At 29.6% G+C, this 12841-nt stretch overlaps 1 protein-coding gene across 4 annotated transcripts in view; it reads left to right on the plus strand.

Annotated features, from left to right (window-relative positions):
• Positions 1-3972: 3972 nt before the first annotated feature.
• LOC122501095 overlaps positions 3973-12841 on the plus strand; it is a 532769-nt gene continuing 523900 nt past the window's right edge. For 2 of the 4 annotated variants that reach the window (XM_043610361.1, XM_043610359.1), the window contains exon 1: positions 3974-4324. The gene's annotated coding sequence lies outside the window, so the exon portion shown is untranslated. Of the gene's footprint in view, positions 4325-12841 lie in introns of all 4 variants that reach the window. The other 2 variants (XM_043610362.1, XM_043610363.1) reach the window with 2 other exon arrangements.

Here is a 12841-nt window from a genome sequence, read left to right on the forward strand (position 1 = left end):
AATAGTAATTAATTATAAGTTAAATTTACACTTTCACATTAAAACACTGGTAATATTATAAATTTATTAAAGCTTAAATATACTTTGCAACAATTCACTGTGAAAAATAAGACTTGAATCTACGCAATATCTACCACTGAAGTTTGAAATATAATGTTAGGCGAAAGAATTCTAAGGGCTGAATAAGGAGAATATGAAGAAATGTTGACAGGAAAAATGTCCTTTCACTTTCCGTAATTAACCGAAAATGCACGAAACAAAAAAACACATGTAAAAAAAATTACGAAGTCGTGGGTCAAAATACTTTGCCAAGGGTCCTATGTCTTTGTTCACCGCACGGCAACAAGATGTTTTCTGATTCATACTACAAAATGATATATATGCCTTTTTAAGTACAAAAATATTTGTTAAACGTAATGTTTTGAAAAAACTTATTTTAATTAAAGGATAATTTTTTAAAATCAGTACTATAGTAAATATAAGTTTGTTATATAAAGTAAAATAATTAAAATTCACCTATAAGTTATAACCGATCATAATACATTTTAATTAAAGTTATAGATATACTGCAAATATTTAAATATATACGCTTATTTAGAAAAGGGTTTATTTGACGCCAAATAAGATTAAAATAAACAAATAATAATTACAATTAATTAATTAATAATTAAAATTGATTAATAAAAATTTATTAATCTATAAATAATATATCAATATTATAAAACTATTGATAAAATCAAACATCAATATTTCATATACTTTATTTATTTATATTTAATATGCTAATAATAAACTATTAATTAAATGTCAATATTAACCCTTTATTTAGATGTAAATTCAATTACTAGTTGGGCTAAGTCACTATAACCTAGTAATTTGTAAGACTTACTAAACGAAGTTCTGTGGTACTATGCTTCCAAAATACTATGCTATTTAGTATGTCAAACTATCTGCGTAGTAAGACAAACTTTTCTAACGTTCACTAAGCAGCGTAGATTCTCTAACTAGTTGGAATAGTAAACTTGACTATTCTTATAGTTGCAGGAAGCGGTTATTCAGTTAGCCCGACCATTCCTCTTTAACTATTTCTGTTTAGTAAGACTCACTACGCCTTTTTTCTCAGTGTAGTTATTATAAGTGTGAAAATGTTTTGGTCTAAAGCGTCTAAGAGTGTAAATAAAATATCGGAACTGTGCAACGAAAAAAATGTGTTCATTCTGTACCAAATAGTGTCTAAAATTAGGGATGATTCTGAAAGAAGTTGAATTTTTTGAATGCTTTTGATAGTCATAGGAAATTTAATAGACAGTTTTCTAAATTTTAGTGAACGAGTTTTATATATTGATGACAGTTTTCTAAATTTTAGCAAGCAACTCGTCATTGATTGTGACTCAAAGAATGTTATCCATTCAATGATTTTGTGTCCCGTCTCAAAGTAATATACTAGTCTATTAATGCTTGACGGACTTTTTCTTTCCGTGCACCGTCTCACAACTGGTGATATGCTGTGTCTCACACCTAGAAATTGGCGCTATTTTGAAAAAGGAAAATTAAATTATTTTCAACCGTAGATTGGAACAATGCAATATTGCATCACAAAATATAAGGAAAACACTAAAAGAAAATGCATTACATTTACCTTTTCCAATTAATTAACTTGGAAAAAAAGTACTTTGCATTTATTGAAAAAACGCTTTTTAGTCGATTATCACACACAGTGTTGGTATTTAACAAAAACAGTTAATATATCCGCTTCGGGGTACACGAAAAAGTTGGCTCATATAAAAAGAAAGGTTTTTATATAAACCAATCGGCTTTTTAATATTGCATGTTAAAAAAAATTGACTGTCTCACAACTGGAGGTGTCTCACAACTGGAGACTCTCCCCTAATATCGAACAATTTTTTTGACAATATATAGTTATCTGGTGAACTGAATTTCGTTGGAACATTTGTTTGAAAAAAATAAATTGATTAAAGTTACTTAAACTTTGAAGTTAAAATATTTTATATGCTTTTCATGATTAAAATATTATTTTTTAAGTAAGTCCTTAGAAACTTTTTTTTTTTTGGTAAATTAAGTCTTCCATAAAATGATAATTCAAAAACTTTTTAAAAAATATCCCATACTTTTTACATTTGCTTTACAAATTTTTACATTTTACTCTTGCCATTCTAGTAACCCAGAATCGGGTACTTTCTATTTTCTTCAGAAAAAATGATACTTATAAATTCTATTGAAAATTTGTTTTCCTTCTTATCAACATTTGTATGTTTTCATTTCATTTTTCGGATAAATACTAACAATTATTAAAAACACATAAGAATGGACATTAAAATATTTGAAATAATAATTATTTAAATCTTTTGAGTTTGAATTTTATTAAATTTATATGAGCTTAAAAAATGTTTGAGGGATTTCATGAAAAAATTAGGGGAGGGTAGGCTACATTGAACCGGGTTTTTTATAAAGTCTAAGAACTAATTAAATTTTACAAATTTTGATCAGGTTTTTGTATCAAAATAAAACTGAAGTACTCCTTTAGTTAATACACACGTTACAAACACAAATTATTATGAATCAATAATTTAATTTAATTTTTTTCTAGCCAGTTACACTTTTCTTATTTTGAAGAATGTGTGTCTACATTGAACCACCTGTAATAAAACACTACAATTTACTTCTAAAATAATATTTCCACTTACATATTGTAAAAAATCTTATTTTCCACTCAAAAAAATAAAATATTGTTGTTAAACAGTTATTATTTGTTAATATAGGATATTAATATATATTTCTATGTCAGATTTCGTAGCAGAAGTGACAGTTTAAGTTTATCTCGTTGACAATTGTGATGAAAGCATGTCTTCTAGTATTTTTCTTACTAATTAGTAGAGCAGACAACTTTACAACTCTTAAAATTAAAAATTCTTTGCTTTTTCGGGTGGTTCAATGATGCCGCACTCACTGTATACATATCACAATCACAACAAAAATTGTTTATTATAAATTTATGTAAGATTTAAAATTCTTTATCACATCGAAATATTGAAGTTGACACCCTAAGTGAAATAAATCACAAGCTTATTAATTTTTAAAACTTCCTATTTCAATAAAAAGATGTCATTATATTTCTACAACATTTTTTGTTTTGTACGTGAAAAACAGTTTTTTTTAATTTTTCTTTGTAAATAATAAACCTACGTGCCGTAAATTTTTGGATATAGTCTGTTTCGCTAAAACTAACTTATATATTAAATAAGAAAAAATTTCACTTAGTCATTTCTCAGAAAATTGAAGTGGTTCACTGTTGACGCTGGTTCAATGCGATGTAGCCTACTCTCCCGGGAGCCCCCCCTACATGTATCCCAAAAATATCCTCCAAAGCGGCGGTTTGGATAACCTACGGACATCTTAGAGACTTTTTTGGGATATCCTACATTTATTTTAGACATCCTGAGGATATCCTTTTGTTGTGAGGGAATAAATAAAGAAATGCAAATTGCAGTATAATTTAAACTATTTTTATGCTTTTACGTTAATTTTTAATTCTTAACTTAAATAATTAAATAAATCTTTATCTATATGTAATAAGTTGTAAAGTTATGTAAAAAATTAGACTAGATACATTAAAATTAATCATTCAAATTCAAGTAATAAAAATTTTAAAATTATGCATTAAAAAAGACAAGATGTAAGTAAATCAAGATGAAACCAAGTTAAATTCTCTTCAAAAAGTTAAGATACTGTAATTTCTCCGATTATATTACCGGAATTTAAATTCTCAAGAATTTAAGAATATACCATATCACATTTTTAAATGTTTATAGCTTAATAAATATCCACTAATTTTACAAAAAAATTCATACATTTACATTAGAAATGTTTATTTTTAATCCCAATAATTTAATATCTATTAAGATAATTTTTCATTTCCCTTAGGCATTTTGTAGCAATGTTGCACGGTAAGGTACATCATTACTAACGTTCCGGATAAATCAGCGATGAGTAGATCTTGAGGGCAGAAACGCAGTCGTAGAAGGGGGTCATCAACATTCGAGCACGTTCAATTTTTCACGTTGATTCTGTAAAGCATCTGTGAGGATAGTATTTAACCGTCATTCGTGCTAGAACGACCACAACATTCATTGCTTATAGAGGACTGTTTTATACGCGAAATATATTGACTTCTTAACGTATTCTGCACATTTTTATAGATTTTTTAAACATAGGATCTTTTTTTGTTCTAATATTTTTAGAATAATAATATGTTTTTATTAAATATGTGTGTGTGTTTTGTGTCTTTGGATTAGTAAATTTCACAGTGAGTTATTTTCTGGTTTAAACTAAAATTTTAAGTTTTTGGTTTGTTTCCTATATACGCTTTTGAAAACTTTTATTTAATAATCATCTTATTTGCATTATAATGTACGTCAGCGACAAATATTTATTTAAATCTAAAAATTTGACTTTAACTTTCGTAAATATAAATAATTATATATTTATATTTTATACATCTATATTAATATATTTTTTCCTACATTATTATTATTTCTACAATTATTTGTTAAATTTATATATTTAACTTACATTTCATTAAATTTAAATAATTTTGATTGCGGCAAGTTGGAAAATAGATAGAAATAATGTAGCTGTAAAAAATTCTTATGACAAAATCCTCATTAGTAACTTTCACCCTGACTCGCAGAATACCGAATGTTGTAATTATAAATAATAAAAATTGAAATTGCAACAATAAAATATAATAGTAAAAACATTAAAATTATATTTACACAAAAAAAATATTCTTGTTTTAATCGAATTCCACTTATTTCAATGCATATTTTCCTCTAGAATATGGCTCATAAAACTGTCCTCTTATTTTAAGAGGAATGTCCTCTACTTCAGAGTATTCCTCTTAAAATAAGAGGATATTCTTAAATCAAAAGGAAATTATCCTATTGAAAAAAGTCTAAAATAATGAAAATGAATAAATTATCTAATTTTTATTTTAGAGTTATATAAAATTTTTAAAATTGAATGGAATAAGATTTCGAGTTCCATAATATTCAAAATTGGTTGAGTATAAATATACTTAAATCATTTTTAATTTTAAAAAAATCAACTTTATCTATTTTTATAAATATTTTGTGCAAAAAATATAAACCATTAACGTAAAGAAGCATAACCTTAAATAATTCTAAAATATTATTTTCGTATGTATTTGATTTTTGGAAATGTGTAATTATAAATACTGAAAATAGGGGAGAGTGGGGCAAGACGGGGTAGCGGGTAAGACGGGGTACCGGCCTTATTTAACAAACGAATTAACCAATCGCGATTATATTTTACAAAATACTGCACCGAGACGATAGTTTCATGTTTACAAAACCTAAAAGCCATGAGAACAAATCTTTTATCTGTTTTACTAAAAAAAACTGTTTTTGACGATTTTCTTGTCATTTTTTCACTTTTTTTAGGAGGGGTTTATTACTTAATAATAACAGTTAATGAACTGTATAAATTTTTTTCTAACTGTCAAGGGTTACAGAAGAAGGGAAGCATATGTTTCTTTTTCTTTGTTGAATCGTAAATTGTAGTAATTAATCGTTTTATTCAATTTCGTAGGTGCGGGCAAGATGGGGTAGGGGAGAGTGGGGCAAGACGGAGTTCACAAATTAAGCAAAAAAAAAGAGAAATAAGAGAAGTTAAGAAAACTACTAAAATCAAGACTGAATAAAATAAGAGTGACCAAAAAGAAAAAAGCTTGTCAACCCATTAACGCCTGAAAGCTTTGAAATTTTGTGTTTAATTTAAGATATAATTTTATATATTAAACATGCTCCCTAAAAATAACTGAAGCGTTTCTTTATGTTTTCGGGGTCGCTCTACAAGATTCCATGCTCACACTGAGAGAAAAGAGGGAACACTGCGGTACATTTGGAGGTTGTGTGTGGCAATATAACGTTGGTTCTACTGCGTACTCTAAAAGGGGCTTGTAACGCGCCCCCGAGGGCGCGCTGCTGACTCTTTTCTCGGACCCCACGAGTCAAGTCAACAGCACACTCGCGAAAAAGTCAGCAGCGCGCTCTCGGGGGCGCGTTACACGCCCCTTTAGAGAACGCAGTAGAACCAACTGTTTGCCATACACAACCTCCAAATGTACCGCAGTGTTCCCTCTTTTCTCTCAGTGCAGATTTTAAATTTATCGCATAGAAAATTAAATATGGCGAATTTTGTGCACCAAATTGCGAAAAAAATGAAATTTTTTTTTTCAAATAATTATTTCTTACTGAAAACATTTTTTTCAAATGAATACAAGTGTCACAAATTGGCACAAACTTATTAAACTTTCAAAATATGCAATAGCGGAAACAAAAAGAACAAAATGGCGGCTTCAAAATGGCGATAATTTGAGAAAAAATTAATTAATTTTTTTTATAGTGCACCGATTCAGGCAATAGCTATGAAATGTAATAGAACTTAGTGTTTATATGTTTTTGAGGTCTCTCATCACGAATATGTACTCGGATTTTCAAAATTCAAAATGGCGGATACAATATGGCCGACGAAAATTTTAAAAATTTACTCGATTCGCTTGAATTTTGTTACTCAGGGGTTTTTGGGGTCGCTGATTATGAATCTGCTATTGGATTTTCAAAATACAAAATGGCGGATCCAATATGGCCGATAAAAATGGTCTAAATCAATTCTAGTCGCTTGGAATTTGTAAAATGATGACCATCTATTTGCCGTCAGAATAAGGCAAATACAAATCAAATCTCTCAGAAGTACACAACGAAAAAATTGTAGGTCTAAATCTAATTGGCTTAGATAAATTGTTTCAACACTATCTTAGCATAAGACTTAATATTGCAAAACTTATAACCTGACATTGTTAATGAAACAATTTGAGATGACAGATAAGGAGTAGTTGACCAATATTATCGAATTTTAGCTTTAATATCATTAGAATAATTTAGAGAGTTGGTAAACGTCTTATTCTGACGGCAAATAGATGGTCATCATTTTACAAATTCCAAGCGACTAGAATTGATATAAACAATTTTTATCGGCCATATTGGATCCGCCATTTTGTATTTTGAAAATCCAATAGCAGATTCCTAATCAGCGACCCCAAAAACCCCTGAGTAACAAAATTCAAGCGAATCGAGTAAATTTTTAAAATTTTCGTCGGCCATATTGTATCCGCCATTTTGAATTTTGAAAATCCAATAGCAGATTCATAATCAGCGACCCCAAAAACCCCTGAGTAACAAAACTCAAGCGAATAGAGTGAATTTTTACAATGTTCGTCGGCCATATTGGATCCGCCATTTTGAATTTTGAAAATCCGATTGCAGATTCACAATCAGCAACCTCAAAAACCCCTGAGTAACAAAATTCAAGCGAATCGAGTAAATTTTTAAAATTTTCGGCGGCCATATTGTATCCGCCATTTTGAATTTTTAAAATCCGAGTACATATTCGTGATAAGAGACCTCAAAAACATATAAACACTAAGTTCTATTACATTTCATAGCTATTGCCTGAATCGGTACACTATAAAAAAAATTAATTAATTTTTTCTCAAATTATCGCCATTTTGAAGCCGCCATTTTGTTTTTTTGTTTCCGCTATTGCATATTTTGAAAGTTTAATAAGTTTGTGCCAATTTGTGACACTTGTATTCATTTGAAAAAAATGTTTTCAGTAAGAAATAATTATTTGAAAAAAAAAATTTCATTTTTTTCGCAATTTGGTGCACAAAATTCGCCATATTTAATTTTCTATGCGATAAATTTAAAATCTGAGCATGGAATCTTGTAGAGCGACCCCGAAAACATAAAGAAACGCTTCAGTTATTTTTAGGGAGCATGTTTAATATATAAAATTATATCTTAAATGAAACACAAAATTTCAAAGGTTTCAGGCGTTAATGGGTTAAATCATCAATTAGCGATGGTAAAGTGGAAAATACACCTTGTCTCTATTGTAATGATTATTATTTAGACTTAAATGAAGGCTGGGCTGCTTTTTTTGTCTGCGGCCAATGGGCTCACTGCAGTTATGTATGAAGATAAAGATGCAACCTTTACTTGTGAAATTTGTCGACAGAAATAGGTTGCTTTCTTGAGTACCCCATCTTACCCCTACGGGTACCCCATCTTACCCGCCGGTGGGGCAAGATGGGGAGATTTGCAATTTTTTCAATATTATTAATTATAGGCTTTTTAAGAAACGGATGGCCTTTGTACGCCTTTTCTACGAAAGACTGATTCCCAAAGATGATAATTAAAAATAATAATAAAGTATATATTCGATAATTTTCGTTTTTTTGCGCTTTAAACCTTAAGTACCCCGTCTTGCCCCACTCTCCCCTATTGCATTTTAAAAAATTAGATGCTAATTTTCATTTATTTGAAAGATTTGTTTATTTAAGTCGAAAAAAGTCTCAATTTTCTTACTTTCCCTGAAAAAAACTTTTTTATTGCCATTTCCCTGACTTTACTGACAAAAATTTTGTTTCCCTGACTATGGTGTTAATATAACAATATAATAATTATAAAAAAAAAAAAGTGTTTAATTAAATTTTGGTTTATTTATTATTTTAATCATTAATCATTTTTGTAATTTCTTGCTTTAAAATATGTTTAAAAATAAGCTTTATTACTTTTTAACATGCAGGAGTAACATTTAAAAATAGGGGAGAGTGGGGCAAGACGGAGTACCGGCCTTATTTAACAAACGAATTAACCAATCGCGATTATATTTTACATACTACTGCACCGAGACGATAGTATCTTGTTTATAAAACCTAAAAGTCATGAGAACAAATCTTTTATCTGTTTTCCTAAAAAAACTGTTTTCGACGATTTTCTTGTCATTTTTCACTTTTTTTAGGAGGTGTTTATTATTTAATAATAACAGTTAATGAACTGTATAAATTTTTTTCTAACTGGCAAGGGTTACAGAAGAAGGGAAGCATATGTTTTTTTTTCCTTGTCGAATCGTAAATTGTAGTAATTAATCGTTTTATTCAATTTCGTAGGTGCGGGCAAGATGGGGTAGGGGAGAGTGGGGCAAGACGGGGTTCACAAATTAAGCAAAAAAAGAGAAATAAGAGAAGTTAAGAAAACTACTAAAATCAAGACTGAATAAAATAAGAGTGACCAAAAAGAAAAAAGCTTGTCATATTAAATCATCAATTGGCGATGGTAAAGTGGAAAATACACCTTGTCTCTATTGTAATGGTTATTATTTAGACTCAAATGAAGGCTGGGCTGCTTTTTTTGTCTGCGGCCAATGGGCTCACTGCAGTTATGTATGAAGATGAAGATGCAACCTTTACTTGTGAAATTTGTCGACAGAAATAGGTTGCTTTCTTGAGTACCCCATCTTACCCCTACGGATACCCGATCTTACCCGCCGGTGGCACGGTGGGTCGGAACCAACTTCAACCCAAAGCTTGGCGCACTTTTAATTTTTTTGTGGATTTCTTTTCTACTCTGTCTCCTGAGTAATTTAAGACCAAAAAGAAAAAAATCGTTATACTCAGTTTTGAGAAAATCGATTTTTTGTATTTTTAATCAATAAAACACAGCTACTCAGATACCAGTTCAACTAAAACTTCTGGGCACTTCAAATTTTCTTGTAAATTTTATTTCTACATTATTTTTAGTAATTTTAGATGAGAAAGCAAAAAGAAACGATTAGTTTAATAAATTTAAAGGATAATCGATTTTTATATTATTTTTTTGCTGAAAATACATTTTTTTAAATAAATTGATATATGATCGTTATTTAATTTTTTTATTTAATTTTTGGTAAATTAGAGAAACTATTGGAAAATTTAAAGCAATAATTAATGTATATATTGAATAAAATCATTGCTTTTTCAGACATGAAGGCTGATGTATTCACATATAGCACGGAGTAATTTTGAAGAATATTCTGGATGATCTCGTGATAATTTATATTTTTGCCAAACACTATTAAAATCAAAGTGGACCGACTCCATCGCTTGTTCACTGAAAACTCCTAGCCCCATTTGTGTTCGGTCGCAAAAATCTTGAATGTGGAAAAAAACAGCATGCACTTTTGGAGTAACTGATACGTTTAAAGCAATGTAACTTTCCTTGAAGCTTGCGATTTTCTGCTTGTAATCTGGACATAGTTGGTTTCCAAAGCACGACGTAACAACTGCTTTAAAATCTTCAAACACTTGAACGAATTTCAAGCAAGACAAAGAACACTTTCCACGTAGAATATCTAGTTTATCAAGCAGTATCTTGCAAGAATTTCCTTTAAAAGCTGGACTGCCGTGCGTAATTTCTCGCTGAACATTGCAACTTTTTGCCCACTCCAAAGCTTCGATTTCAAATTCAGAAAGGAGGCGATTAAAAATGCAGTTCACGACACCCAACATTAAGTGCAATTCTGGCGGTGGTATGATGTCGAGAATCAGTCCATCAGAAAGACTAGAAAAAATTGGTGAATTAATGCAACATTTGTAATTCCTTGCTTGTTTTTTATTAGCTCCAGCATTTTTCCAATCTTCGTAGTTTTTTGATATATTTTCAATTGTTCTCAAATTTCCTCGTTTGCAAAGATTTTTTTTATCGATATCGCACCAGGTACACGGAAACGAGCTGCAATGCGACATTAGACCGGCCATAATATTCGCAAGTTTCAAATCCGTAGCTATTGTTCCACCAAAATCGTTGATCCTGACTGCCGACCATAACTGACTTACATTTTCATGATTTTCTTGCGTACATTGTGCTATTGCTAATATAAACAACTTCTTCACTCCTGAATCTTTAAACTTTTTTTTACAAATCTTACTGTTTTCCACATCACTGACGACGCCCTGAATGGAAAGGCACAATTTTAAAAATTTGCCACCACCATCTATGCCGAATTTCAATTTCACATCGTCAACCTCACGTTTTTCCTTGACATGATTAATAAAACCTTCCAGATTATAGCAATATATAACAGCTTCTTGAGAGTTTGTAGTTTTATCTGCTTTAATATTAACAAAGTCAAAAACCCGTGATGTAAAATAATCGTCGACTGAGTGAATATGATCTGACATTTTCTGTTTTAAATTAGGTTCAATAAATTTCCTGTTGTTAGTACACAAACGAATCATTGCAGCAATACCACAGGTAGTATTTTGACTGAGATTGTAACTCGTCTGTATTTGAATCATGTTTTCAGCGGTCAAGATTGATTTATTAGAAATATTCGGTGAAATTGTCGTATCACAGCCAATATTAACCGTAAGCGGCTGACCACCAGATGATTGACAAAGCGTCACACGATTTTTCTCACCTTTTTCAGAACAGGTTTCTTTAATTAGTGTTGAAGCTATCTGTTCTTTTAACTTTGGTTGCGAATTTTTAATAATACCTGTTAAATTTTCAAATCGTGAAGTCAAATTACATTTGTGAGATTTTCCGCGTGCAAGAAGTGTAAAGCAATTGCTACAGTATCTGCCCTTACTTGAATTTTTCGACTCATCTGAAAATTTAACGAAAATACGCTATTTTTAAAATTAATAGAAATTGAATATTAAATAATTAATTATGAATTACTAAATAATAAAATTAGTAAGTAAATTAAATCGAAATAAAATGATTGTTACGTATGACTTCGTAACATTTATATTTACATAGAAACAACGAATTTTAATTGAATTATATAGAATCCATTTAATAATTTTGACTTGTAACCTAAAAACACAATTATCGTTCTTACACAAAAATACATATTTATTAGCAACACCAATAAATTCCAACATTAAGCAAAATTCTTAACAACCCACTTTTAATCGGGTAATTAGCACAAATAAATTAAGCAAAGTACATTTTTCTTTTTGTGTTAATATCGCAAGGCAGGGTTTCTTTCAATTATTTGTAAATTATTGCACAACAACGAAGTGGTCAGAATCTAAATTTCGCAAGTACCAAATTCTGCAAGCTGTCAGAATAAACTGCATTGAGGGTTTCCCCACCTAATTGTCAATCAATAAAAAGAATTGACAAGGAGAAATCTGGGCAGTTGCCCGCGTAAACTTGGCGAAACTAAGTTGGGCAGTTTTAATTCAGGCAAAGTACCTGAACGTGATATATATATTGTGAGTCATTAAGACTAAAGAATTTTTATCCTTTTGTGAATTGAAGGGCGTAGTCCCCATTTATTGTAAAACAGAAATATTGAATTGAGATTAAGTCCACTTTAAAGAATATCAAGTTTGAAGCTAAATACGAGTAAGAGAAAAGGAAGATTGCTGCGATATAAATACAAATAAAAGAAGCAAACATAACGATTAAAAGTGAGTAAATAATTACACATTACACTCATATACACAAATCAATTTTCAAAGAAATACGTAAATTTTCATAAGTTGATTTCATGAGATTTTACTAAAAAGAATATTCACATTCTTTTTTTATTATAATTTATATTTTAATCCCAGAACATTTATATATTGGAAAATTAAAGGTTTATAAAATATATGTAAATCTGATAATTAAATAAATATTAATTTAACCAATAATTTCTATTCTTATTAATTGTAACTACACAATTGATATCAATAATTGTGAGAGTGGAAAAGTCCCCTACCTATTCAAATTTATTTAATTTGCTGAAGAGCATTTTTCGTTATCACGACAGATTTAAATTGATAATAAAATAATTTATCTATTTTACTTTTATTAAATTAAATCCTATTCGTAACAATGATAAACAGAATGATAAACAGAAATTTTAATAAAATTGAAATCAATTAAAAAAAATTAGGAGAGAGTGGGGCAAAAGCGCTAAGCGG

The sequence above is a fragment of the Leptopilina heterotoma genome, unplaced genomic scaffold (assembly GCF_015476425.1).
Source record: "Leptopilina heterotoma isolate Lh14 unplaced genomic scaffold, ASM1547642v1 Lhet_201, whole genome shotgun sequence".
Taxonomy (NCBI): domain Eukaryota; kingdom Metazoa; phylum Arthropoda; class Insecta; order Hymenoptera; family Figitidae; genus Leptopilina; species Leptopilina heterotoma.